Raw genomic sequence first — 26,251 nt, 5'->3', positions numbered from 1 at the left:
CTGACCTCCCTACCCAATATTTGCCTATGAGCGATGCCAACTTGTCAATAGAATGTACTAAGACAAAAAACAAGGCAAATTGGGACACATTCTTATTATATGACCAGTACAAGATCGCCAAAACGCTGTCGGAAATCAAACCTAATAACCACTATCACGACCCCCTTCCTGCAAAATGTTTACGAGAAATCAGCCACATTGTGGTTCCAATCTGGACCAAAATAATAAATGCATCATTATCACAAGGGATCCTACCGGACTGCCTGAAAACAGGTCAAGTGGTTCCCATAATAAAAAATCTACAGCATATGCAACAGACCCGAATAACTTTCGCCCAGTGACCAACATCCCTTTACTGGCCAAACTAATTGAGAAATGTGTGCAGGGTCAACTAAGCCAACACATCACCAAGTTCTACTTACTAGACGATTGCCAATCAGGATTCAGAGCAGGTCACAGCACGGAAACAGCGATCCTCCATATTGTTGATGACGCGCTACAAGCCCTAGACCAAAATCAAGCATGCCTACTGATTCTCCTGGACCTGTCATCTGCATTTGACACGGTAAATCACGAAGCACTACTGACCAGGCTCCAAGATAGAATGGGACTATCTGGAAATGTGCTGAAATGGTTTGATTCTTTCCCACGGAACAGAACACAACGATTCCTGGTCAACCATTCAATCTCACCTCCATGCCCCAACTCATTAGGAGTCCCTCAAGGATCGACGCTATCCCCAGATCTATTTAACTTGTATGTCAAACCCCTTACAGAAATTCTCCGAGAATCACAGATTTCTTACCACATGTATGCAGATGACACGCAAATTTACATAAAGATCGCTTCCCTTGATGACATTGATCTAATGAATGAGTCACTAGGGATGGCATTGCAATGGTTAACTACCAATCATCTGAAGCTAAATGCTCACAAAACAGAGTTCCTACTAATTGCACCACCAAGATGCCATACGGAAATAAAGGAATGGACCAAACTGGTGACTGCGCTAAACTGCACCCCAACCCTAGTCAAATCAGCCAAATCACTAGGAATCACCTTAGATGAGAACCTCAACATGAAAGCCCACATTAATTCAATGGCTAAAAGTGCACACTTCCACCTTAACTACTTAAGGAAACTGAAACCTTACATCTCTGAGGCCGATCTAAAACTGGCAATCCAATCCTTAGTTATCTCTAGGATTGAATATGGTTGTTCCACCTTAGCAGGCCTCAACGCAGCGGCAAGACTGATCACGGGATCAAGGAAATTTGATCATATTTCTCCTCACCTGAAAGCATTAAACTGGCTACCTTATGAAGCCAGAATTCAAATGAAGTTAGCATGTATCACCCATAAAGCGCTCCACTTCAACACTCCAAGATACCTAGCCAAGAAAATTGAGTTATCTGGAGGTAACAGACCAGCTAGGAGTGCCAAGGAATTGCTGTTGCGGCCAGCCATGTTCCGAAAGAAAAAGACTTATGACAGAGCATTCTCAGGAGCGGCCCCAAGAATCTGGAACTCACTCCCTCCAAGCAATAGGAAGATTCATAATATTGCAACATTTAAGCGGGAAGTGAAGATCCATATGATGAGTAAATACCTTACATAGGGACGATTTTTATTCACTGTTATAACTTAGTGCTGCCCTAATACAGTACATTTATGTCTTCAGATGGGTAAGCTTCAACATGAATAATATGAAGGCTAATCGATGACACAAGATAGGCGCTTTGTATTAGACTAAGATGTATCCTTACCGCTACCTCAGGTCAACGTGAAATTATATCTTTATCTCACAGCCATAACCTTATAATCTCCTACCTCACTTATGTCTGTGTATATGGCTTATGACATAAGTTAAGCCTTAACTTACCTCTTATTTGCAAATTGCACGTATATTAGGAATATGTATATATTTACGCACTTTCACAATCATATTATCATCTACCTCATATCTGTTTGTTTTTATAAGTGTTAATATTTTGTTTATATGTAACCTACTTTTTTATGTTAAGCGCTCTGATACCCACGGGTCTTGTTCGCGCTATACAAAACTTTATAATAAATAAATAAATAAATGTTGCCATCAATGTGTGTTATGTGTATATACAAGTGAAAGCATCCTCCCTCGTCACGGAAGCCGCGGACGAGGGAGGATGCGAGGAGAACTCAAGGTTGAATGGAAGTTTCATTTACCCCTCATTCCTGATCGGCTCATGGGGCATTGTCTCCAACTTATTTCAGCCCACGAATCAGTAATACTGTTAGGGCTCTATAAACTGTAAATTAATTGCATACCACATAGGTATTAGAATATCCGTTTCACTTGTATATACACATAACACACATTGATGGCAACATTAGTGAGTAATAGAGGGATCTGACCCCGTCCTGACGAAGAGGCAGGTAGCCTCGAAACATGTTGACACCATCAGGAGAACTAGCTCATTGACAAGCTGTGTTTTTCTCCGCCACATCAATTTTTAACAATACCAGCCTATGAGTAATAAATAATGTTTTTGTTTTCAAAAGGCCAGGTATTCTTTTAACCTCACTTTTCCTATCACTTTTTGACCCTACTTACACTCACAACAATACACCTCACATACCACTTACAATATATGAGTGCTCCAGCGTAGTCGCTAGTCGTAGCACGCCCCGTCCCGCAGCGGGGCGGGAAGACCCCGATGATGAAGCATGACACCAAGGGACCCTTTGGTGTGTGAGGGGTATTTTAACAAATACTGTGTATGGCTGTCATATCTTGACTCACAGGAAAACCTGTTAGAGGGGGGTTTTAAGGAAATTAAACATGCAATTGAGAACGCAACTGATATGGCCTAATTTGACGCCAAGCTGAGCTGTATACCGACGTAATGGTAGATGTTAGCCCGGTGGTGCTGGGAGCAATGCTTGCGCAACACAATGGAAATCTGAATGCGCAGACAGATTGTGGTCTATGCCAGTCGAAGCCTGTCTGAAACAGAACGTGCTTATTCTGAGCCGGAGAAGGCAAGGGTGGCTGTGGTGTAGGCCTGCAAACATTTTCATGTATTCCTCTACGGGAAACAATTTACTGTTGTCACGGACCACCAGGCGCTGCTCACTATTATTAGGACCCCGAAGGCTAAGATGCCTTCTTGCATCTAAAATGGGGGTTGAGGCTGCTAGAGTACGATTACGAGATTGTACCCAAACCTGGGAAGGATCAGAACCCAGATGATTATTTTTCATGGACGCCGCTACTTCGTACTAGCTTGACAGCAGGATGGCTGAGGGATATCTCAATTCTATTATGAAGCCCAGCACACCAGCGGCCCTATCTGTGGAACAAATCATTGCTGCCACCAACACAGACTATGACCTGACTATTGTTTAACAACTCATTGAAACCCAATCATGGAGAATACACGCATGGCCTTTGGCTGATGATACTGAATTCCAGAAGCTCCAAAACATACAGGATGAGTTAACAGTCACACAAGAAGGCATAATACTGAGAGGCTCAAGAATCGTCATACATGACAGACCTGACGGACCGAGGCAACTGGTCAACAAGTTGTCCCATGAAGGACATCAGGGCATTGTAGCCATCAAAAGAGAAAGAAGCTGCAAGCATGCCACATCTGCAATTGATTGACACCAAGGTGAAACAGGGCCCAGTGACTATGTCTGACCTTCCTACCCGTGCCTGGGAGAGTATTGCAGTTGACTTCTTTGGGCCATTAGGAGATGGACAACATCTCATGGTAGTCAGTGCTAAATATTCATGCTTCCTTTGGTGGAAACACTGTCGTTAACAACAAATGATGAAGACATAGAAAGGCTTGATGTCATCTTTGCAACTTGGAGTATCCCTCGAGATCCTCAAATCTGATAATGGCATGCCCTTCAACAGCAAGGAGATTGAAGAGTTTCTTGGACAACTCAACTTCAAACATCAAAACAGTACACCCCTCTGTCCCCAAGCCACTGGTGTAGTTGAAAGATATATGGGCACCATCAAAAGGGTAATTCAACGAGTGTTCATGGAAGGAATTGACTTGAGCCAAGCTATGTGCCAGGCTCTTCGGGCTGATTGATCAACTTCTTACTCCACAACGGGTAAGAGGCCAACTACCTTATTATTTGGAAGAGCCATCAGAACAAAACTACCTCAATGGACAGCAGAACGATCAGTGAATCCCAACAAACGTTATGCCACCGATGCTACACATAAGAGCAAAATGAAAGCATACGCTGGTCAGTGCTGCCTTGCCCAGGAAACAGTCTTTGACAAAGGAGACTGGGTATTTGTAAAAACAAAGATAATGAAAGGATAGTCTCTCATGGCTGATCAAACCACAATCCGTACCAAAGATACTCAGGATCAGGGCGGCTCCTTCATTAGGGCAGAGGAGCGTTGCCCCACTGCTTTCTCTCAGTGAGAGAAAGCAGAAACATAAAATGGTATTTTAAATACCATTTTATGTTTCTGCTTCTTGCGCTGCGAGAAAGCAGAAAGCAGGGTATGCCTGGTTGGGTGCGGGCAGAAGGCTGTTCCTGGTTGGGGGTGGGCAGTTGAACGGGTCCAGGAGGAGTGGCTTGGCTACTCTGAGTGCCCTGACTGGTCGGCTCTCTGTGGCCGACCAAACCAGTCATGCACACCCTGGATTTTCTCTATGTAGGCTGCATGCAGCCTACATACAAAAAATGGCACCCTTTTGTGCCCGGCTGGGCTCTGTCCTCACCAATCACAACGCTGCCATTGCAGAGTTGTGATTGGCTAAGGGAGGGGGAGGGAGGCTGCCTTCTTCATGTTCTGTGGTTAGGTAAATGTGCCTTCAAGGGATTTGCTAAATATAAACAGTTGGATAATTTGATATCTTAGTCAAATTCAGAAATAGTGATTTATCTGCCTAATGTGCTATTCAACAATGATTTGAAAACAAATTCCTTTTGAGTATAAGAATCAATCTTTCGCAAGAAAATAACTTATAATAATAAGCAGCAAAGACACAGGATTGTCTTAAAAAATATAGTCAATTTTATCTTGTAAATTCATAAAGGGTACTCAGAATAATACAGACATTGAAATCAGAAGGCGGCTGTTATAGTGACTAAACCTTCACAATTCCAACTCTAGACACTTTCTCAAAATCTAAATACAAACAAATTCAAAACAGAAAAGTGTCTTTGTCGACGTTTCGGTCTCTCAGGCTTGCATTGATGAGACCATGCTCAGTACTATGACGTATTGTAAACAGTTGACCCCTAGTGAAGTACGGAATAAAACATTTATATTACCATACATTTTATTCAACAAAGTACTATATTAGTGCACCCGTCCCGTATCTATATAAAACACATTCTGAACAAACAAATTTATTAAACGCTGTACATTTGCCTTATCATGATCTAAACGTACACGTGAACCTGAAACAAAATTAAAAAATTGCTGCTAAACCAAATGATTGCTAATACCAGTCGGTTATTATCAAACTAATATGGTTATCTTTATATATACAATCTTTAATTACTGCAGTTACTACTCTCCTATTTAATTAACTGCATCAGCATTACCACATATTTTACTCATAGGGATTCATTTTTCTTGTTAGGTCCAAAAACCTGAGACCATACCGTTTGCAAATTATTATTTACCACCTTGTGTCATATACTTGATGGTCAACCACAGTTATTTGTAACTTGATTAAGTTAAAAAAATTGGGAAGCGTTCTACTCATCTATGTGCAGTGGGTCCCTGATAACCAGCATCTCTACGTCAATTAGTTTCTAATATTTAGATATTTATTAATGTCTTGGCCATTTAGTGAAGAACTATCGTTTTTTATCTCAAACAGTTCACATTTAAATGTGGCCCGATGGTTTGGGATAATGGTCTGGTGCCCTCATCGCTACAAATTCCATACAAAATGTATACTCAAATCGGAGACAGGACATCAAAGTACAATACCTGTAGTCAGCAATATTATCGTGTGTCTAAAACAGCCTGCCACGATGGTCGAGCCGTATATAATGGCCTGTAACATAGATAGGCAAACGTGTGCTTACAATCTTAACTTTAAACTTTAAACTTTCCAGAATTTCATGGTAAGTGCAAAAAACACAATTGATGGACAGAATGCAGAACAATGTCATACATTCACCCCAGTACAGAGATCTGGGCCAAAATCCATTGTTTTTTTGCTCACCATGCCATTCCAGTTTGAACCCAGCCATATGCAAATCAGTCTTGACCCTGTGCCCCATGGTAACAGTCCAGCCCGAACTGCCAAGCCAGGTCCTCCCTGGACTGGAATCAAGCATCCTAGGACTGGTTTCGGGCTTTCAGCACTCATCAGTCAGGATAGCTTGATTCCAGTGGCATGGAGAGCACGGGACTCACGTCTGTGCATACCCGTCCCACTCGGGGAGACAAGTGCAAAAAACACAATTGATGGTAAGCAGGAATCCTATAGTGATGACCCGCTGAAAAAAGGCAATCACATGCTCTATTCAGTCGCATTTAGGAGACTGATATATTTGCCAGAAATTGTTGTTCAGGATGCTCAGGGAGAAAAGAGGAATCAAGTCAAAACATAAGTAGAGACATGGCTGTTCTCCTTTGTATATTTCTGGATTCCCTGTATAAGGTCTAGAAAGAATTATGTCTTTTCAAAAAGACCATGTTGAGTGGTTTTCTAATACTCTAGAAGCACAGGTCTTCAAACCTTTTTGCTCTGAGCACCCCCTAAGGAAAATGTTTTGAAGTTGGGCCCCCTCCAAAACTATATGGCAAGGAATTGGGGCGTGGGAGGGCGAAGGGTGATGGTAGTGGGGGGAGGAGGATTAAGAGATAATTTCAGTGGTGCTTTTCTCTAGCTTATAATCAACACTAACTGTGGGACTTATAAAAAAGCAACAGCATCAAACAATAACAGAATTGACCAAAAACACTACTCTTCGTAATTGGGGCGTTGTGGGCCCCAATCCACTGCACCTGCCGCACCTATGATGGTTGTAACCCTGAGAAGCAGGCTATCTCCTCTTCTCTTCTTTCACTCCTTCCCCACAATATCTGTCTATGATTTTGGTCTCAAAACAAGTCTGGTAGCTTTGTGAAAGAAAATGAGCTACCGCATGCTGCCCCCCTTCTTTACATCACGGGCGCCATTTGCCCTAATGCTAGCAAGGAAAATGAGCCCCCCATGTCTACTATTTTGAATTTGTACAATATTCATAATTGTGAGGCAGTGGAACGCTGGGCAAAAGTGTCACCGTACCTGTTTCACTAGTGATAGGCACTGCCTTGCTGTCACCTCTGCTGGGCTCCTATTTCACATCACCTCTCTCCCTCCCATCCCTTATCAGCCCTCTCCCTCTCATCTGTCTGATGCCCAAGTTAAGGTGTCTCCTCTGCTTCATTTCTCCCATCCTTTGGGCCATTTCTCCAAGGCTCAAAGAAACAATGGCACAGGAAGTATGGCTTGAGCCTCTAATGCAGCTGCAGCACCAATGAAACCTACAGCGCTGCAAGGCAGGCTGTCTACTCTGCCCACTCAGCAGGGCCATTACTTCTAGGCCAGATGCCCAAATCAGGCTTTCTGCCACTTTGTGTAAACAATAACAACAAAAAAGCACTTTAAGTTCCCCCTTTTCCCCTGCTGCTTGGGCCCTGTTTCGTGCGCAACAGTGGTGACCTGGACCCTATGCTAACAAAGAAAATGCACCACGTGTTCTTTTTCATAGTAAGACTGCCATAACTGTGGTCCAGTGCCCACTCACAGAGAGTGGGTGGGGGGGGGGGGGTTGGGAGGCTCCTGTGCTATGAAACAGACACAAGAGAACTAAAGAAAAACATGCCTTCTCACTAAGGTACCTGCTACATGAAAAAAATGTAAATGTGTGCAATGGCTATTCACCAAATATAAAGACTGCTTTGGAGCCAGTGTAGCTTTTAAATAATGGAGTCACTCAGCTTCAAGGTGACACATATTATTTTTGAGAGTTAATAAATGTGTCTATTAAAAGCAGTGCATCCTTCAATGGACACATATACAAATATTTACACCAGTTATAGTCTGAATGCTTATCAACAAAATGTATATTTTAAAAGCACTTGTTTTGTCTTAAACAGTATTTTGCGTTAGCCTGTTTTCTACAGTGTAATACAATTTTAAAATAATGAGATTCGCAGTGGTTTCTGTCACAGACCGAGATCTCGTAGCACTATAAACAAGTCACTATTCCTCAGTGCACCAATTAGGATTTAATTCTGTGACTTTCGGGTCACACACGAAGACATCTGCAGTACGTGTTCTTATATGCAGTTTACCGAAAGTGAAAAAAGAAACCAACAAAATGCTAATTTCTTTTGTTCTTTTTAGCCATGTCTTTGAACCTGTCTTCACACTCACTGAATCTACCCCATGCCACTCAGTAGTACCATCCTCACACTTTTTTATGGACTGTAACTGCTGCATGTAAATAAAGACAGCCTAGAAACGCGCCTTTGGGGCTTCCAGACTATCTTCATTTACATGTAATTGCAGACCCATTTGCATCCCCAGGAACACATCCACGGCCCCCTAGAGAGCTGCGTCCCACAGTTTGAAGACCTATGCTCTACAGTGTGACATAGAAAGTGATCTGTATCACTACTGCATCTGCCATTATCAGTTGACATCAAGAATTGTGAAGTTAACAGCCTTGCCAGCATCATTGTTGGCTTTGAAATTCATGCTGGCTTTGTGATACTTCTTGGCACTAAGCATTGACATAAAGGCATTTTTCAGCGCCACGTTTAACATTGATCTGTCATATGTCAAGGGTTTGGTGTCCGGGCCTCATGAACAAAACCCATTACATTTTTCATGGATCAACAGGAACTTAAAGTGGGAAAGTGGGTTAAACTTACCTTGGATGCGCTTATTTGTGGAGAGGATAGTGCCGGAGAATGTGGAATCCGTGCCATTTTTTCCTGCCCTTACCCCTTTGCTTGTGCTTGGAGAGGTCGGTTGAAACCCCTATTGAAAACAAAGAAGGTTAGGACATTCAAAGAGACTATGGCCACTCCTTTATGAATGCAGGCAAAACTCTTATTTCTTTGATTTTGTATATGTAAAATTACTATTTGTTATTTTGTCAAGCCATAAGTCACACGGCCACCAATGTGTCACCACTACCAATTGATGTATCTTTACCAATTGATAAAATTGTTCTGTATCCATTGGATTAAGATTATTTATCATGTAACCTATTCTAATTCTATTCCTTTTTTCAGGCAAAATCTTTCTAAAGATAATTTATGTGGTTCTTTAGATTTACTTAATTGATTTTCTAAACTCATCTGGTCCAGAAGTTGTTTTGCTTGTGACCATTAAGGTCCAACTTTATCTAAGGGCCTGATTTAGAGCTCGGCAGATTGTTACTCGATCACAACGGTGACAGATATCCCGCCCGCCAAAATATAAATGCCATTATATCTTATGGGGTTTATATTTCGGTAGACAGGATATCCATCACCATTGTGATAGAGTAACCTGTTCGCCGGGATCTAAGTCAGGCCCTAAGTCTTTCCGAAGAAACCATTGGTTTTTTCCTATGCCATTCCCAGGTTCCTTCGATTACATTGTTGCACCGTTGTTTTGTTTGCCCTCTTTAGGTAGCAATCAGCTTGTGGTAGCCTTTGCGACACTCCAGTTCCTGAGCGCAATATGTAAACAGCAGGCATGCAGTTTTACTAAAACAGAGTCAGCTAATTTTACTACCAGGTTGGTCACCCATCGACCAGTGATAATAATATGGATTGGTGTTACATATTTGATTTTATGTGCAATGTTATGGTTTTAGTAGTTTATCGTTTTAATTACCTTGGTTAGGTGGCTTATTTATGTCTAATTGCCCAATGTATGTATTCATTTTCTTTGTAACACCCACGATAAACTTGACTGCACTTGAATTCTGAATACAGCTGTTCTCTACTGCTTGGCCGCTCCGACCCTGCAACTTATTCTGGTGAGTTTGTTCCAATGTACATTTGAACAACAAGCTTGTGGCAGTGTGCCACTAAACCAAGGTGACCCCACCCAAGTCAGGATATGAACTGCCATGCGATGATTCCCCGTGCCTGCATAGAGGGAGGGATCTGGAGACTGAGTGAGGAATTTACTACAGCAAAGATGCAACTCCAGTCCCAATATGTGTAATAAAACCTGTGAACAGTAAGTTGTGGAGGATAAAGGAATATTGATGAACAAGCTTTGGCAAAAACACCAATAGGTCTCGCCTATGCAAGAGCTCTTGGAATTGCCAATATGTTTTAGTCATCTTGAACACCAGCGTGGCTAAAAGTTAGTGGCATGGAGTAGAGTGGAGTGGCGTAGAATGGAGTAGAGTGGAATGACATAGAGTGTCATGAAGTGGTGTAGAGTTGAGTGGAGGCTTGTGGATTGGGGTAGAGTGGAAAGTAGCATTGTGGCATGTTGTAGAGTAGAGTGCCGTAGATTAGAGTGGTGTCAGCAGAGTAATATTGAGTGAGGTGCTGTGGAGTGGAGTAGAGTGGAGTTGTGCAGAGTGGAGTGGTATTTCTTGGAGTGGAGGGGATTGGTGTAGAGTAGAATGGTGTGGAGGGGCATACATTGGAGTCGAATGTCGCAGAGTTGAGTGGCATAGAGGGCTGTAGAGTGGGGTGGCATACAGTGGTGTTGAGTGGAGTAGTGCGTCGTTGATGGAGTTGCATAAAGTGTCATAGAGTGGAGTGGCATAGAGTGGGGTGGAGTGTCGTAGAATGGAGAGACATAGAGTTGACTGTCAGAGTGGAGTATTGTAAAGTGGAGTGCTGAAGAGTGGAGTACCACAGAGTGGCATAGACTGAAGTGGCATAGAGTGCAGTAGAATAGTGTGCCGTAGAGATGAGTGACGTAGAGTGGAGTGGTGTAGAGTACTGTGTCATAGAGTGGAGTGGTGTAGATTGGAGTGACATAGAGTGGAGTAGAGTGGTATAGACTATCATAAAGTAGAGTGCCGTTGGGTGAAGTGCCATAGAGTGGATTATGCATGGTGTGGTAGTGCACTGCCATTACAGACAACAGATTTTCAATTGACATGACCATTACATATGCACAGACATACGGTTTTACTTATAAAAATATACAGCACACAAACGATAACGTGTTTCTTTTCTGTATTGATATATTCTGAAATATCTGCACAGTTCATTTATTGACATTTACATTTTGGTGTGTTCTAGAAAAAAGCCTTTCCGTTCACATCGCCAATTGCCAGATAAATCCTCTCACTTTGAGTCAGATAAAGAAAGAAAAACACCTAGTTCTCTGGGAGCCTGACATTTGACTTCTGTCTTTGAATGCAGAGTGAATGGGACAAGATAAGAACAAAATTGTAGGTCTGTTTACATAAAACGAGCACTCATGCAAGAATAAAATAAACAGACTATGCTCCAAAGGAGGGACTAACTCAAGCTGGACAGCCTAAAACAAATAAATCCAGCAAATATAAATCAAGTAATTGTGAGTTTAAAAGACAATGGTAATCATCAAAGGGCAGAATGCATTCTTAGGTCAGCTTTCAGAATGTCCCCAAGAAGTCTTAAGCACACCAGACAGCTGTTCTGTCTGGTACACTTCGACCTAAAAAGGATTGCTGCTTAATGGAGATTTTTGCTGGAGTAAGATATATTATTTTACGGGTGGGAGGGCAAGAAGGTAAAAACAACAATTAAAAATAAAGTAGCACACAAAAGCTTTTTCAACACAACATATCTGGAAAATGTTGCCATGTTATCATGGCAAAATCGGTTAGGGAAAAGGTTATAGAATCAAGAAGTCAGGAAGAAAACAAAGTGTAAGCAGAAGAAATGGGAAAGCAGAGGGTAGTGAGGAGACGGTCGAAGAACCACAGGAGTGAGAGACCTCAATAGATACACAGACATGGGAGGGGACAGAGAGCCATACAAGGGAGAGCGATAAAAGACATGTACTCACACCGGGTGCTTCACAAAGAAGACAAGAATTGGCTCAGCCAATAGGTTTTACCTATTCAAGAGCAATTGGCTTTGCCAATGTCTTGTAGACATAATGTACAGTAGAGTGGAGGGGAGTAGTGTGGAGTGGAGTAACATGGCATTGAGTGGTGTGTGTGGTATAGAGTGAGATAGAGTGTCATAGAGTGCAGTGACGGAGAATGGAGTAAAATAGAGTGGCAAAGCATGTAGTGGTGTAGAGTGAATTATCGTAGAATGGAGTTTCCTAAGGTGGGGTAAAGTGAAGTGGTGTATAGCTAGGAGGACCGGCATTGAGTGGATTGGCATAGAGTGGAGCAGAGTAGAGTGGAATGGAGTGAAGTGGCGTGGTGTGAAGTAGAGTGGAGTGAGGTAGAGTGGCATAGAGTAGAGCAGAGTGGAGTGCCGCAGATTAAATGTTTGTAGAGTAAAGTGGCATAAAGTAGAGTGGTAGTGTATATAGTGTAGTGGGTAGAGTTAGACTGTGTAAAGTGGAGTAGAGTGGAGATGAGTGTCACAGAGTGTTGTGTAGTGGAGTGGCATAGAGTAGAGTCGTGTAGAGTTGTCTACAGTGGAATGGACAGGTGTAGAGTGCCTTTGTGTAGAGGGTAATGGTTCAGAGTTGAGTGGTGTAGAGTACAGTGGCATAGAGTGCAGCAGCGTAGAATGAAGCGCATAGAGTGCAGCGATGTACAAAGCAGCATCGTAGAATGCTGTAGTGTAGATTGGAGTGGTACTAAGTAAAGTAGAGTGGCCTAGAGTGCAGTGGTGCAGAGTGGAGTGGTGCAGAATAGAGTAGAGTGGCGTAGAATGCAGTGGTGTAGAGTAAAGTGGCATAGAGAACAGTGAAGGACAGTACAGTGGTGCAGAGTTGAATAGAGTGGTTTACAGTGGAATGACGCAGAGTAGAGTGCAGTGATGCAGGTTTCAGTGGCATAAAGTAGAGTGTTGCTGAGTAAGCTATAGTGGCTTAGAGGGCAGAGATGTAGAGTAGATCAGTGTAGAGTGCAGTGGCATAGACTGCACTGGTTTTGAGTCGAGTGGTGTAAAGTTCATTGGTGTAGAGTGCAGCGGTTTAGAGTAGAGTGGGGTCTCTAGTGCAGAGGCATAGAGTAGAGTGATGCATAGTAGAGTAGACTGGCGTGGAGTCCAGTGGTGTAGAGTGCAGTGGTGTAGAGTGGAGAAGCACATCATAGATTGCAGTGGCATAAAGTGCAGTAGTGTAGAGTGGTGTAGATTACACTGGCATAGAGTGCAGCACTACAAAGTAGAGTGGTGTAGACCAGAGTGGTGCAGAGTGGGGTATAGTAGGATAGAGTAGGATGGAATGGAAGTAATCTTGAGCATCATCAGCATGAATATGGGTGGTGCCTTGGGATGCAGTTGAATCATTGACCTTCAAACCTTTTATAATTGCCACACCAGCTTATGTTTTATGCTTACTTTAAGTCTTATCAGGACTGTTTTATTATAAAATATGGAACACAATTACAAGTCTAGCATAGGAAAATCTGCATTTAGTGCTGCCCAGCAAAACTATGGCTATGACACCCTGAAAGGAGTATACTCCATTCAACTCTATAGACAGAACAACATCACCAACTCAATCAATATAAACATAACAAAAGAAAATCTTTCTGAAGATCGCGAAATAATGTCCCACAACCAACAAAGAGGTGTCTCGAAGCATGCTCGAGTTGAATAAGGTATTTGGCATCCAAGGAGTAACCTATCCAGGCCTGTCACTAGCTTTTGTAGGACCCGGGCTCTAAAACATTTATAAGCTGATCCAAGGAATCTTTGATCAACTTTCCAGTGGGTCTGGGTGTGGTAGCACAAGCTGCTATTGTGGCAAAATATGGTTTTGAATACACACTGTGGCAGTAACATTTGATCAAACTGGATCTGGAATTAGTCTGTGTTCCAAAAGTGGACACACACACTAGTTCACCATCAGAAGTGCCTCACGCCCATTGTACCAAGTATGCTTCATGGATCTTTTTAATAATATAGATGGATATCCACGTGCTTTAAGTTTTTCTTTTAGTTTTCTTGCTTCTGCAAAATAGTCATCTTTGAAGGTGCAATTCCTGCATAAACGCAAGAATTGCCCAAAGGGCAAACCATCTTTTAGTGCCTGAGGGTGATGGCTGTCATAGTTTAAAAGGCTTCGGAAAGACTGAAGTAATAAACATTTAATCATGTTTAAAAGATGAATGTTTCTTAACAAATTGAGAAGTAGCAATTATATGAACAAGAATCCTTCTACTTGTTTTAAATAGATCGACTCACTCACTGTTTAACACTATCGTCTGAGCTGATACGGCCGACATTAACTATCCTGTTGAGTTTCTTTACAACAGAACTCCGGTATTCTCATTCAAATTTATTTCAATTGTTAATATAAACAGCCCTGGTTGCAATTATGCCAGTTTGTTTTTAGAGGATTAAATCTCAATGATAGTAATAATTGGGGCATTATGACCACTATAATAGAAGATTAATTCGTCAACATATTGAGATTAATCGACAAGTAAGGGACTTTCTTTTCTATTTAAAGAAAATGCACTTGATCACTTATGAAAGAGTCGTGTTGACTTATCCAATATAGATAATTACAGCAATAAATGCTATGAGATCAGTATAGTTATATCAATCGCACCATACTAAGATACAATGTTTATATGAAGGTTATAGCTATTCCATAACTATATCAGTTTCGTTAGTAACAAGAACACTATACTTCAAAAGAAATTGGGATAGAGGTCTATGAACCCATACGAATCTCATAGTTATAGCCTAAATTAATAAGACCAATAAAGAAGGATAATGATGGGTTCTGACGTGGATGAAACTTTGTTTCTGTTTAAACCAATGCTCGTTTAAAATCAAGGCTGGCTAAACAGATGTAGGTGACTCTCACAAACTAAATGCAAAATGGAACAATAATGGACATATATTTATTGATTGTGCAATACATGAACATGTTAAATGAACTTTAGTAGACACACAAGTGGGACATCTGGTTATGATATAAAGAGTGTCTCAAAATAGAATACGATGATACAAAGAGTTTTCAATTATTCAGTATGATTTCAGTTTTAAATGAAATGTTAAAGTACAGAATTTTGTTATATTTACACGGGTGATATATTATTATTATTTTTTTTTTAAATGCTATAAATGTAAAGAGAATATGTGGTAATTATTCTTTATTCCATATTCCACTAGGGGTCAACCACATTATTGTCCTGAAGATGGTCTCATCGACGAAAGCCTAGAGACTGAAACGTCGACTTGTACACTTCTTTCTTAACATTTTTTGCTTGTGATTGTGAAAAAGTGTATACAATTGAAACAGTGAAGGCAGTAGTAACAGACTTTTTCCTTCTTGTTCCATTGTATGTGTTATGTATGAGTACCCTTTATGAACTCTTAAGCTAAGATCTATTTTTTATACACACCTGTGTTTTTTGCTATTTAGTCGTTTGATATATATTTCTATGTGATTTGTTCAGAAGTACAAAAATATTGTGCCGTTAGAAATTAGGTTGTCAAAAGGAATTAACTAGCAAGCAAAGAATAAACCTTGCATCCAACTGTGATTTAGAATGTTACAACTGAGTACCTCAATAAATCCCTTGAAGGCACACTCACCCGCTCATTAACTTTGCCCGAGCCCTCATGGGTAGATTGGGTTGTCCTTTATACCTACCAGTTTCAGACGATAGAAAAAGCACCTGAGCAGAACCTCACTTAGAGTCTAGTCACTTGCTCGATTCAGAAGCCAAACGTTGATCTCCTTCTTAAGGTTAATCCCCACGCTGTAACCAGGTATGTATTTGATGTAGGGGTCAATGGATGCAACTTTTCTAAGGAGGGAAATCTGATCAGAATCTACAACTTTAACATGCAAACGTATCACTAGCCAGTGCACTACTTTATTTTTGAGCTGGTCATAATAGGTACATTCATTAAATGACTAGATAAGGACCAGCTGCAGGTGGGTAGCTGGGGTTCATACCTGCAGTCAGATGAGGGTCCGATACTGCCTTATAGGCTGTGCAGGGGTTAAAACCAAAATGGCAGGTAACGGAAAAGAATAGCTAAAGGCATGAAGGGACAAGGTAGGAAGAGAGGGGCAATATTTTTGGTTAATCTAAAATCAGGCATAACTGAATTAGCTCATGCCACTACAGATTGATCTGTGGGTAGCGATGGGTGAGGAGCATTCACTGGAATCAAGAGTGGTGCGATAGTCTACATTACGGTGGTCAAGGAATTGCCAAGCAAGGACAAAGCCTAAGGCAAGGACTCAGCAATACTAACTGCGGCAGATTACAAAACTACAGGGCTTGAGGCTTTATCCAAATGCCCTCAATACACTTTAGCCGCTCAACAGGGAGTTGTATCATCTATTTGAGCAAAGCCCCCAATTTAAAAAATAAATCATTAGCGATTGACAATTGGAAAGGAGAATCAGCAACAAAGTCCACGGTAGTATTAATACCCTTGTCACATTTGTACATCGAGGTAACAGCTCACCTCTTACATTTGCCTGCTGGGACATTCTGAGTGTAAGGGCTAATGGAAATAGGAGAAGAGTTCCAACAAACATCTGGCATGGACGGTGCAAGTGGACAGCGCCATCAATTGGAAGGCAGCATTCTACGAACTCTATCTCTCTGAATATCACACCCACAGCCCACTCCAAGAGATAGTTAACAGTAGTACCCTTGGACGAAGTGCTAGGATTGGTGATAAAATTACCAGTGGTTTTATACTTACCCATCCTGAGCCACTTCAAAGAGAGGTGTCCCAGCTGCAGGAGAACGTGTTGCACTATGTGTGTAATGGTCCCTCCTCCTGCTCAAATGAAGGCACAATGGATTGTGGGCTCTGGTATTCCTGCCCACCCTAGAAGCAGTCACTTTTTGCCCACCTTCAGCCAAAATAGAATAGTGGCAATGACTGGATGGAGCGAAGGCCTCTCTAGTTACCTTCATAACTGGCACAGGAAATGGCAACTCCTCCATAGCCACAGTGCCACCCTGCACTTGATATGCACATGAAAGTCATCCAGCATCTCCTTACGAGGGTCTCAATTAGTAAGAAAAAGCCACAAGGGGCAGAAAAAGCCTCCTTAGCAATATTTATAATTCTTGATTGCAGTTAATAGTTAATGTAGAGGTTGAAAAGGAAGGCACCAGAACCACCTTAAATTAGGGTTGAGAAGGAGTTCAGCATATGGTCTTTCAGAAGAAAGAACCTAAAGGGAATCCTGGTGAAGAAAAAAGAGAGCAAAAATATAGAGGCAAAAGGTATAAGACAGAGTCATGAAACGTGAAGAAAAATAGGGCATCCTAACTCGCTGGGATGTAACTCTCCTTAGCTAGGCTGTAAGCAGGAAAGAAAATACTACCGATATAATCATAATAAATACAGTGGTAGTATGAAAAACACCTTTCGCATAAAATATGGACATTTGATTCAACTACATTTGAGTGAATTAACACAGTACATTTGGTAAATTAAACTCCAATTCATTTGGTATTTATGCAAAAACGGCGTCGTGCGTCGACGTTTCGGTCCCCGTTGGTCGAGCAGATCCTTAGGACCATCTTCAGGACAAAACGGTTGCACAAGAATATCTAATATAAACACAATGACAAAAAACATAAATAATACCCTATGGTACAAAGAGAATTATGTAGTGTGCTCACACCACAAAGGAAAACAAAACCAAAACACAACAAACCAGTGTCATGCAACCACATAATTCAAACAGTGTCATGCCACCACAGAAAAGAAATCAAAATCAAGATCAAGATCAAAACACCAGTCACCACACCACCACTACAGTGGGTGATTCAGACTAATTAGCAACTAAGTAAAAACATAATCAAAAACCTCCATAAATGCCCGGTGAGAATGTATAAGTCACCAAACAGACTCCAATTACTCACATGTCTCAAAAATCAGACTTAGTCGTAATCTAATGGGGAATGAGACAATGTATTTAACATACAACAGTAAGTTAGTGGACACTGACAAATCCACCACTGAAAGGTATTACTCACGTCAAGACAGGCCAGACTGGTCATCTACAGGATAACAACAAAAGCCCTAGTTACCAAAGTCTACATCAAACTTAATCATCATCACTGCTTATGCAACACCCATGTGTAAAAATACTTAAAAATAACTTACGTCACGAAAAGCCACAATACAACCTGGAGATGTAAAATGTTGCATACCACCATTAGTCTCGAGCGTATAAATGCCAAAGACAACATAATGGAGAAAAATGAATCATTCGTTACTTTACTTACTTAAGCGGCAGAGAAACCGGCAGCGTTCCCCGTGGTTAAGACGCCGAGAAAAAATGATGACGTCAAATGCCAGAAACCCAGGCGGCCATATCGAAGTGGATCAAAAAGTATCTAACCGGCATGCACCGAGGAGGAGCTTGGCGGGCATCCGTGATGGCCGCGTGAGCACAGCGCTCTCCGGACCCCCGCCACTCCCGGCATGATATCCTGAACATATCCTGATTCTTCACGAGGATTTATGTAGAGGACGCTGGGCTGATCTTCCTGTGATTTTTGGAATTTGATTTGGACCCGGGGCGCCGAAGATATGGCGATTTGAACTTTCGGGGTCCGCCCTTGGGATGTGCCCGGGACTGGGTGAGGTTCTCTGGCCGACTCGGAGTTGAACAACAACGGCAGGGGGATTGGACTTGTGGGTCCCCCTCTTAAGTTTCGGTTTCGATTCTGCCTCAGACTGAGACGTCTGGCAGGGGAGTCTGGCCTGGGCTGGGTCCGGCGCGCGGTACGGCTGTCGGGCCTTTGGCTGGCTTATTCTCCTTTCAAGCTGGTCCTCTCCTAGTGGTACCCTTGCAGCGGCCTTCTGATCCCGACGCCCTGCTTTCCGGTGGCCATTTCCATCGGGTCGAGTGAGTCTCCTGGTGGCGCGGTTTCCGACATGGCGGGCAGAGGGGACCGAGAGACACGAAAGACCAAGACGCCCCTGCGTGGGGGCCCGGTCCAGTCTAACGTTATGGACCGTTACACCCATGCGAAGGGGTCCCCCGGGGCCGCCCTGCCTGGCCCAAGTGCGGCTGATCACATCGTGGACGCATCAATGGAACCGTCCTTGCAGGACATCATGGGCGCCATTTCTGGCATAAAGGAAACGATAGGTCAACAATATGAAGCTTTGGCCCACAAAATCGACACCGTGGCCATTGATGTGAACTTGATTCGGGCTGATCTATCTAAAACCAATGAGAAGGTGAAGTCATTGGATCTCAAGTCATCCAGCCTCACGGCAGACGTCTCGGAGATACAGACAGAGATTGGCAATCTCCGTAGGGTGAACGATTTCATGACCCGGCGCTTGGAGGACTTTGAGAACAGGGCACGTCGCTGTAATGTGCGTGTGGTCGGCGTTCCGGAGAATCCAGAACCGCACTCTGTTGATCTCCTGGTGGAGGACCTGATCCAGAACTACCTCTCTCCGTCTGGGCTAAGTAAGTTCTTCGCGGTGGAGCGTGCCCATCGTGTTCCGGGAGGCCAGGGTAAACCTGGCGCCCCGCCGAGGCCTATTGTTGCGAAACTCTTCCACTATAGGGATCGGGACGCTATCCTGCAGGCATCACGTGTGAAGGGCCCGGTGGCCTTTGAGAATGCCACGGTGAACTTTTATCCGGACTTTTCTCAACAGGTGCAGAAACAGCGTATGGGATTTCGTGGAGTCAAGAAGCGTCTCCGGGACATGGGACTGCGCTACGCTATGCTTTTTCCGACCAGGCTGCGAGTTGAGTACAATGAACGAACCTTTTTCTTTGATCGGCCTGATTCTGTGAATGACTGGCTGGACTCCCTGCCGGACCGACCTCCTGCGGCTGAGTCCGCCGCCCACCCGGGTGGTGCTGAGGGTGGTGTAGAGAGCTGAACTGTTTGTTTCTGCCCGGGTCCTCGTGTCAAGTAACTTCTTCTGGGGTTCTAAGCCCAAGTGCCTCTGCTGTCTGAGTGATCTCTTTGTTATTTTTCTTGTTGGGGTGGCGGGTGGGTCAGAGCCTTTCCTCCTCCGGGGTCTTTTTGTAGAATGGGGGTTCTTGGGCGACAGGCACACTGCATGTTGGGGTGGCTTTTTAGCTTCTTGCAGGGGTGCAGGGTGGGGGGTGTTTTCTTGATTGTTGGGGGGTGGGTGGATGGGAAGTTTGATGTTTGTGTGTTATGTTCTCAAGGCGATTTTATCTTGCTAATGATGTTTTTGATGTCATGCTCATTCGAGGGGGGTTGCGGCATTGCTTTATGGGATGGGGGGTAGCGGGTTGAGGTTTATTTCATGGAATGTCAATGGTCTGGGGGATCGTATTAAGCGGGGTGTGGTGTTGCGATGTATACGACGTTTGTCTCCGGATATTGTTTTTCTGCAGGAGACTCACTTGGTAGGCAATACATGTCGTGCAATGAATAGGTGGGGCTATCGCCTCGCCGCACATTCGGGGTTTACCACGGGTTCCAGGGGGGTGGGTATCCTTGTTCGGGCTTCCCCTCCCCCTAGCTATTGATGATGTGATCCTCGATGATCGGGGGCGATACGCCGTCCTCGTGGGTCGCTATGAGGGTCGAACCCTTTCCTTGTTTGCCGTTTATGTGCCCCCCGGTCTACAGACCTCTACCTTTTCCGATTTGGGCCGTGTGTTGTTGAACCTCCCTGATAGTACTCTCTTCATAGCAGGTGACTTTAATTCTGTGCTCTCCGGTCTTCATGATCGTCACCCCCCTAGGGACACCCCTTTGTCCCAACAGTGGCTGGGTGGGTTTCTGGATACGTTCGGCCTGGTGGATTGCTGGAGACTTATGCATCCTACTCAGCTTCAATACACTTTCCACTCTGGGGCCCATGGGAGTCTGTCTAGACTGGATTATTTCCTGATGCCTGCGGCGCAGTCGCCAGCGGTGCGTGAGATTAGGCACCTTCCCCGGGGCATCTCTGATCATTCCCCGCTCTGGCTTTGTTTTGAGGTGGGGGTGGAGGCGGCGGGCCGGGTGGCTCCTATCAACCCATGGTACCTCACCTCCCCCGAGACTCGCAATCTCTTGATTAAGTCCTTGGACAATTATTTTTTGGACAACGAGGGTTCCGTCTCCTCTGCTGTATCCCTGTGGGAGGCCTTTAAGACAGTGATTCGCGGACAGGCCCTCGCCCTTATTGCCGAATCCAAGAAGGCGAGGAATCGGGAGGTGGTAGACCTTGAGAGGGAGATTGCTGATATAGAGGCTGACCTAGAATCGAACGTTACATCTGATAAACTCCACGCCCTGGGTTTGAAGCAATTTGCTTATGAGTCTTTGGTCACAGATGCGGCTAAACTGATGTTTCGGGAGCAACAGGGTCGTTTGTATGATGTGGGGGACAAAGCGGGTAAATTACTGGCATGGTTGGATAAGACGGAGAGGGCGAATCGTGTAGTGCCTGTGATTCAGACTTCGAGTGGCGTGGGAGTGACAGACCCGGTTGAAATAGTTGAATGTTTTGCGGATTATTTTCGTGCGGTCTATACCCCTGTGTCTGAACGGGATGTTGATGACTCTCGCCTTTTGTTGCGTGATATAGCTCTGCCCAGTGTCTCCGATTTAGACCGAGTTTCTTTGGAGTCCCCTTTTACTACGGACGAGATAGCGACGGCCATTCGCTCACTCCGTTCGGGCAAGGCTTTGGGCCCGAATGGATTGCCAATTGAATTGTACAAGCTACGTCCTGACAAGGTGGCACCCTATCTTCGTGCCATGTTTTTGGAATCCCGCGAACGGGGTATTCTCCCATATGATCAGCGTTTGGCCACGATAGTTGTTATTCCCAAAGAAGGTAAACCTCGGGACCTTTGTTCGTCTTACAGGCCCATTTCCCTTTTGAATGTTGAACCCAAGGTCCTGGCTAAGCTCCTGGCAACCCGCCTCTTGACGGTCATTAGTGGCCTGGTTCATCCGGATCAGTCCGGATTTATCCCGCATCGCAACACGGCTCTCAATCTACGCCGTCTCCACGGAGCTGTTGCGAGGGCGGGGCTACTGACGGAGCCGGCCATTTTGGCTTCGCTGGACGCCTCGATGGCCTTTGACATGGTAGAGTGGCCCTATCTTTGGGCAGCTCTTGAGAAATTCGGTTTTGGGCCTGAGTTTATTGGTTGGGTGAAGTTGTTATACGCCGAACCCTTGGCACAGGTCGTTGTAAACGGTCGAGTTTCTGTCCCCTTCTGTCTTGGTAGGGGGACCCGTCAGGGGTGCCCCCTGTCTCCGTTGCTTTTCGCGCTTGCTCTGGAACCGTTGGCTGCGTGGCTTCGATGGGAACCTTCACTCAAAGGGATCCGTTGGTCACCGGATTTTGAAGACCGCGTCTCGCTTTACGCGGACGACATTCTTCTGTATCTTACTTCCCCGCGTAAATCTTTAAATGTCCTATTCGACGTTCTTACTTCGTTTGGTGCTAACTCGGGTCTGGTTATTAATTGGGCTAAGTCCTGTGTATATGTTCTCTCGGGTGTTTTGCCCCCATTGCCGGACAGGTTTCCCATCCAGGTTGTCCACTCTGGCTTCAAATATTTGGGGATTTTTATCACGCTAGACTCCTCACTCCGATTCGAGCGTAACCTCATTCCCCCGCTTCTTAGACTGCGACTGGATGTGGCCCGTTGGCGTAAGCTACCCCTGTCTCCTCTGGGCAGGGCTGCCCTTTTTAAAATGATGTCTTTGCCGCGATTCTTATACGCGCTTCAAAATTCTTATGACGACATTCCCGCTAGCTATTTCCGGGAGATCGAGAGTCTTCAAAGGCAACTGATCTGGGACGGGCGTCCACGTATCGCCCTTGCAAAACTTACTATTCCTTGGTATGACGGGGGCATGGCGCTCCCCGATATCAAGAGATATTATTGGGCTGCCCAGCTGTCTGCCATTAACCACGTAATGTATTCCCCGGGTCGGGATCCGGCCTTTGAGATGGATAGACTCCAGCTGCCGGGAGGAGATTTTAATAGAGCGCTTTATTCCAGATCGGCCGGGCGCCATCTTGTGGGCCCGTCCAGGATCGCAGTCAATGTGTGGCGCGCCGCGAATGTGAGTTTGGGATGGGAGAACCGACTGACAATGGCGACCCCGCTTTATGCTTCTGAACGTTTGGGGTGTCTCTGGTCTACTAAGGGCTTTGACCGCTGGGATATGATTGGGATATGTAAAGTGGGTGACGTCTGTGTGCAGGGTAGAGTGAAGTCTTTCCAGGCCCTTAAGGTAGAATATGACTTGAGTGATAGAGAGTTTTTTCGGTATTTGCAGGTTCGGCACGCCCTGGCCTCAGTTCTGACTCCTGATGTGACCCTGCCCGAGTCCTCTCCCCTTGAGGATCGTATACTGGATGGACACCTGCCCGATAGCACTATCTCCCTTATTTACAAGAAACTTATTAATAATCGCGCTGACTTATTGGTCCGACTTCGGGAGGTTTGGGTCGATGACGGATTGGACTTGGATGACGAGGATTGGCAGTCGGCACTCTCTTCTCCGAAAGAGGTCGCCATCCCCGCCCGTCTCCGTTTGGTTCAACTTAAGATCCTCCACCGGGTGTATGTAACTGGTCCGCGTCTGGTTGTGATGGGTTTTTCCCCGGATGGTTTATGTAAGCGTGGTTGTCGGATGAGTGCCACATTTCTGCATATTCTTTGGGAGTGCCCGATGGTAGCAGCCTACTGGATTGATGTGCTTGCGGTGATGACTGTTGTGACTGGTATTACCCTGCGGCCTGAGGCCCGACGATGCCTGTTGAACGTCTGGGAACCCACCGACTATTCTGTGGCCCAGACCAGATGGGCGACCTTGGGATACATGGTCGCGAAGCGGGATATTGCGCAACTTTGGGGCGCATCCAGACCTCCCGAAGTTTCGGTGTGGGAGGATAACATGGACTGGTCCATGTTCCGAGAGAAGACCGTCTATGTGGCTAGGGGCAGACCCAGGGCGTGGACGAAGATTTGGGGTCAGTGGAATGCATATCGTGGAGATATTTGTGCCCCTCCCCTGGTTGACGCTCCAGATGTGACCCTATCTCCCTAGGCTGACGTTCCCGAAATTTTTCATATGGTTTTAGGATTTTCCTGCCCTCCCCGCTGGCCCCCCCCCCCTTCGGCCATGCCGAGTCTCATTGCTTTGCTTTTGTCCTCCTGCTTAGTTGCTTTCCCCTCCGCCTCCAGGGCTGACTTGATTACTGTGCATTCGCCTTGTTTTAGAGTTTGTTGTTTTCATGTTTCTTATAAAAATTGTAATGTCCTGTCCTATGTTTGGAGCAATAACTGGTACCTTCCTTGTGCCCGGCCACGGGAATGATCGTTCGCTACTTATGTTGTGCGTTGCTACTAGCGGCCAGCCCGTGTGGTTGTAGGCCCATCTCTGTAACTCTTATTTTATTGCTCAAGAAAAAAAATTTGATAAAAAAAAAAAATTAAAAAAAGTATCTAACCACATTGGCATATCCACCCTAAAAAGAGCACCTTGATCGATAATGCTCAATGTAAAGACGCCCACTAATAATTCAGGGTCAAACAGGTAATTCAAATGCGCCAAACATAACAAGCCAAGAAAAACCTTAATTACATTAAATCAAAATGGATGGCGGCCATATTGGAATGGGTCTTAAATATCGGGCCACATAGACATATTACGACTAAAATACATATAGGCACATCTAAATGTAGCATAAGCTCAATGATAACACACCATGCGTCTTGCAGTGGACTCCCTAAAGTGTGTGCCATCACCAAATAAACTGAAAACAAAAACAACAAACATGAAAACTATGTCAAAACACCGAAATTGAACACACAGCCGAGTGTTCAAAAAGCAACTCAAAATAAATTTAAAATGTACTGGACCAAAAACCCATATTTCTAAATGGTAGTAAATGTCATGGCCGACCAATTTATCAACCCTTAATGTAATGTAGAATTAACTGGTAATTCATTCAAATGTGGTTGAATCAAATGTCCATATTTTATGTGAAAGGTGTTTTTCATACTACCACTGTATTTATTATGATTATATCGGTAGTATTTTGTTGCCAGACTTTTACCTTGGAGAAAAGCTACATATGTAATGAGAATTAAACATCTATATTTTTTGATACAGTAACAGTGTCTTGCATTGAATCCCTATGGCTACAAACAATTAAGTGTTCATATTTATGACACCATTGGAAAAAGGGAATCAGTATTTGAATGTTTCCTTCCTGGACATTTTGCTTTTATTATTAACGATACCCAGTCCTGGGGGGATTAGTGGGTGGCTCTGTTCTATTGTTGTAAGCAGGAAAGGGCCTCATAGCAAAACTGTTAACATGATCTTGTATTGGGACCCTCAGGAAACAAGCACTGGAGATGCTACCATTTTGGATAGGCATAGAGATAAGTTTAGCCACATCAAAACTTACAGCCAACTGTGAATTCAAGACATAACAAGCAGAATAAAAAGAACCCCAGGTTTGACATCCTTCATTCCACTGGGTCTTCCCAACTGTCTCTTCTTCAACCCAGCAGTCCATAACTGTTTTTCCTGGGGTGGGGGTTGCTGGCTGTGACGTCCTGCGGAAGTCTCCTCACTACTTGCCCCAAATCAAAGATTATGTGGCTTTCTCTATAAAGTTGTGAGGCCAAGGGAATATGCTGCTGCCTCCACTAAGCCCACTTCCAAGATATGCTGCCCTGCTGAAGCATCAAGTTTGTTGGAGGGCTCAATCAAAAGTGGAAAAAGTTCTTGAAGGATTCAGGAGTCACAGAATTCTTGCACCTTATATTCTGGATGGCAATGCATCATGAAGGTTAGAGTTGTGATCCTGGGTGCTAGGGAGTGGACTTATGTAACTAAGCCTTGTAACAATTATGTTTGTAAAGTAATTTCTTTTTATTTACTGCATGAGTTTCAGTGAAAGGCGTTTTAGTGCTTAATGAGCGGCTTGGGGCTATTAGCAAGGCCAAAGGGCTCACAGAGATTAGCGAGCTTCGGCGGTGATTCTAGGTGTGGCCAGGTTATTTGTGCCAGACCTAAACCACCGCCTGCGCTTGTTCTCAAGAGTTTCCTGGGAGAGGAGTAACTCCCTGCTGCAGCGCTCGAGAGGAAGTCTAGAAATTAACCTTATGTGTGTCCACCTCTCCTGCTGTGCCAGAGGCTCTGCAGACTAAGG

Source organism: Lissotriton helveticus, chromosome 3_2, assembly GCF_964261635.1.
Source record: "Lissotriton helveticus chromosome 3_2, aLisHel1.1, whole genome shotgun sequence".
Taxonomy (NCBI): domain Eukaryota; kingdom Metazoa; phylum Chordata; class Amphibia; order Caudata; family Salamandridae; genus Lissotriton; species Lissotriton helveticus.
Note: the sequence above shows the minus strand (reverse complement) of the source record.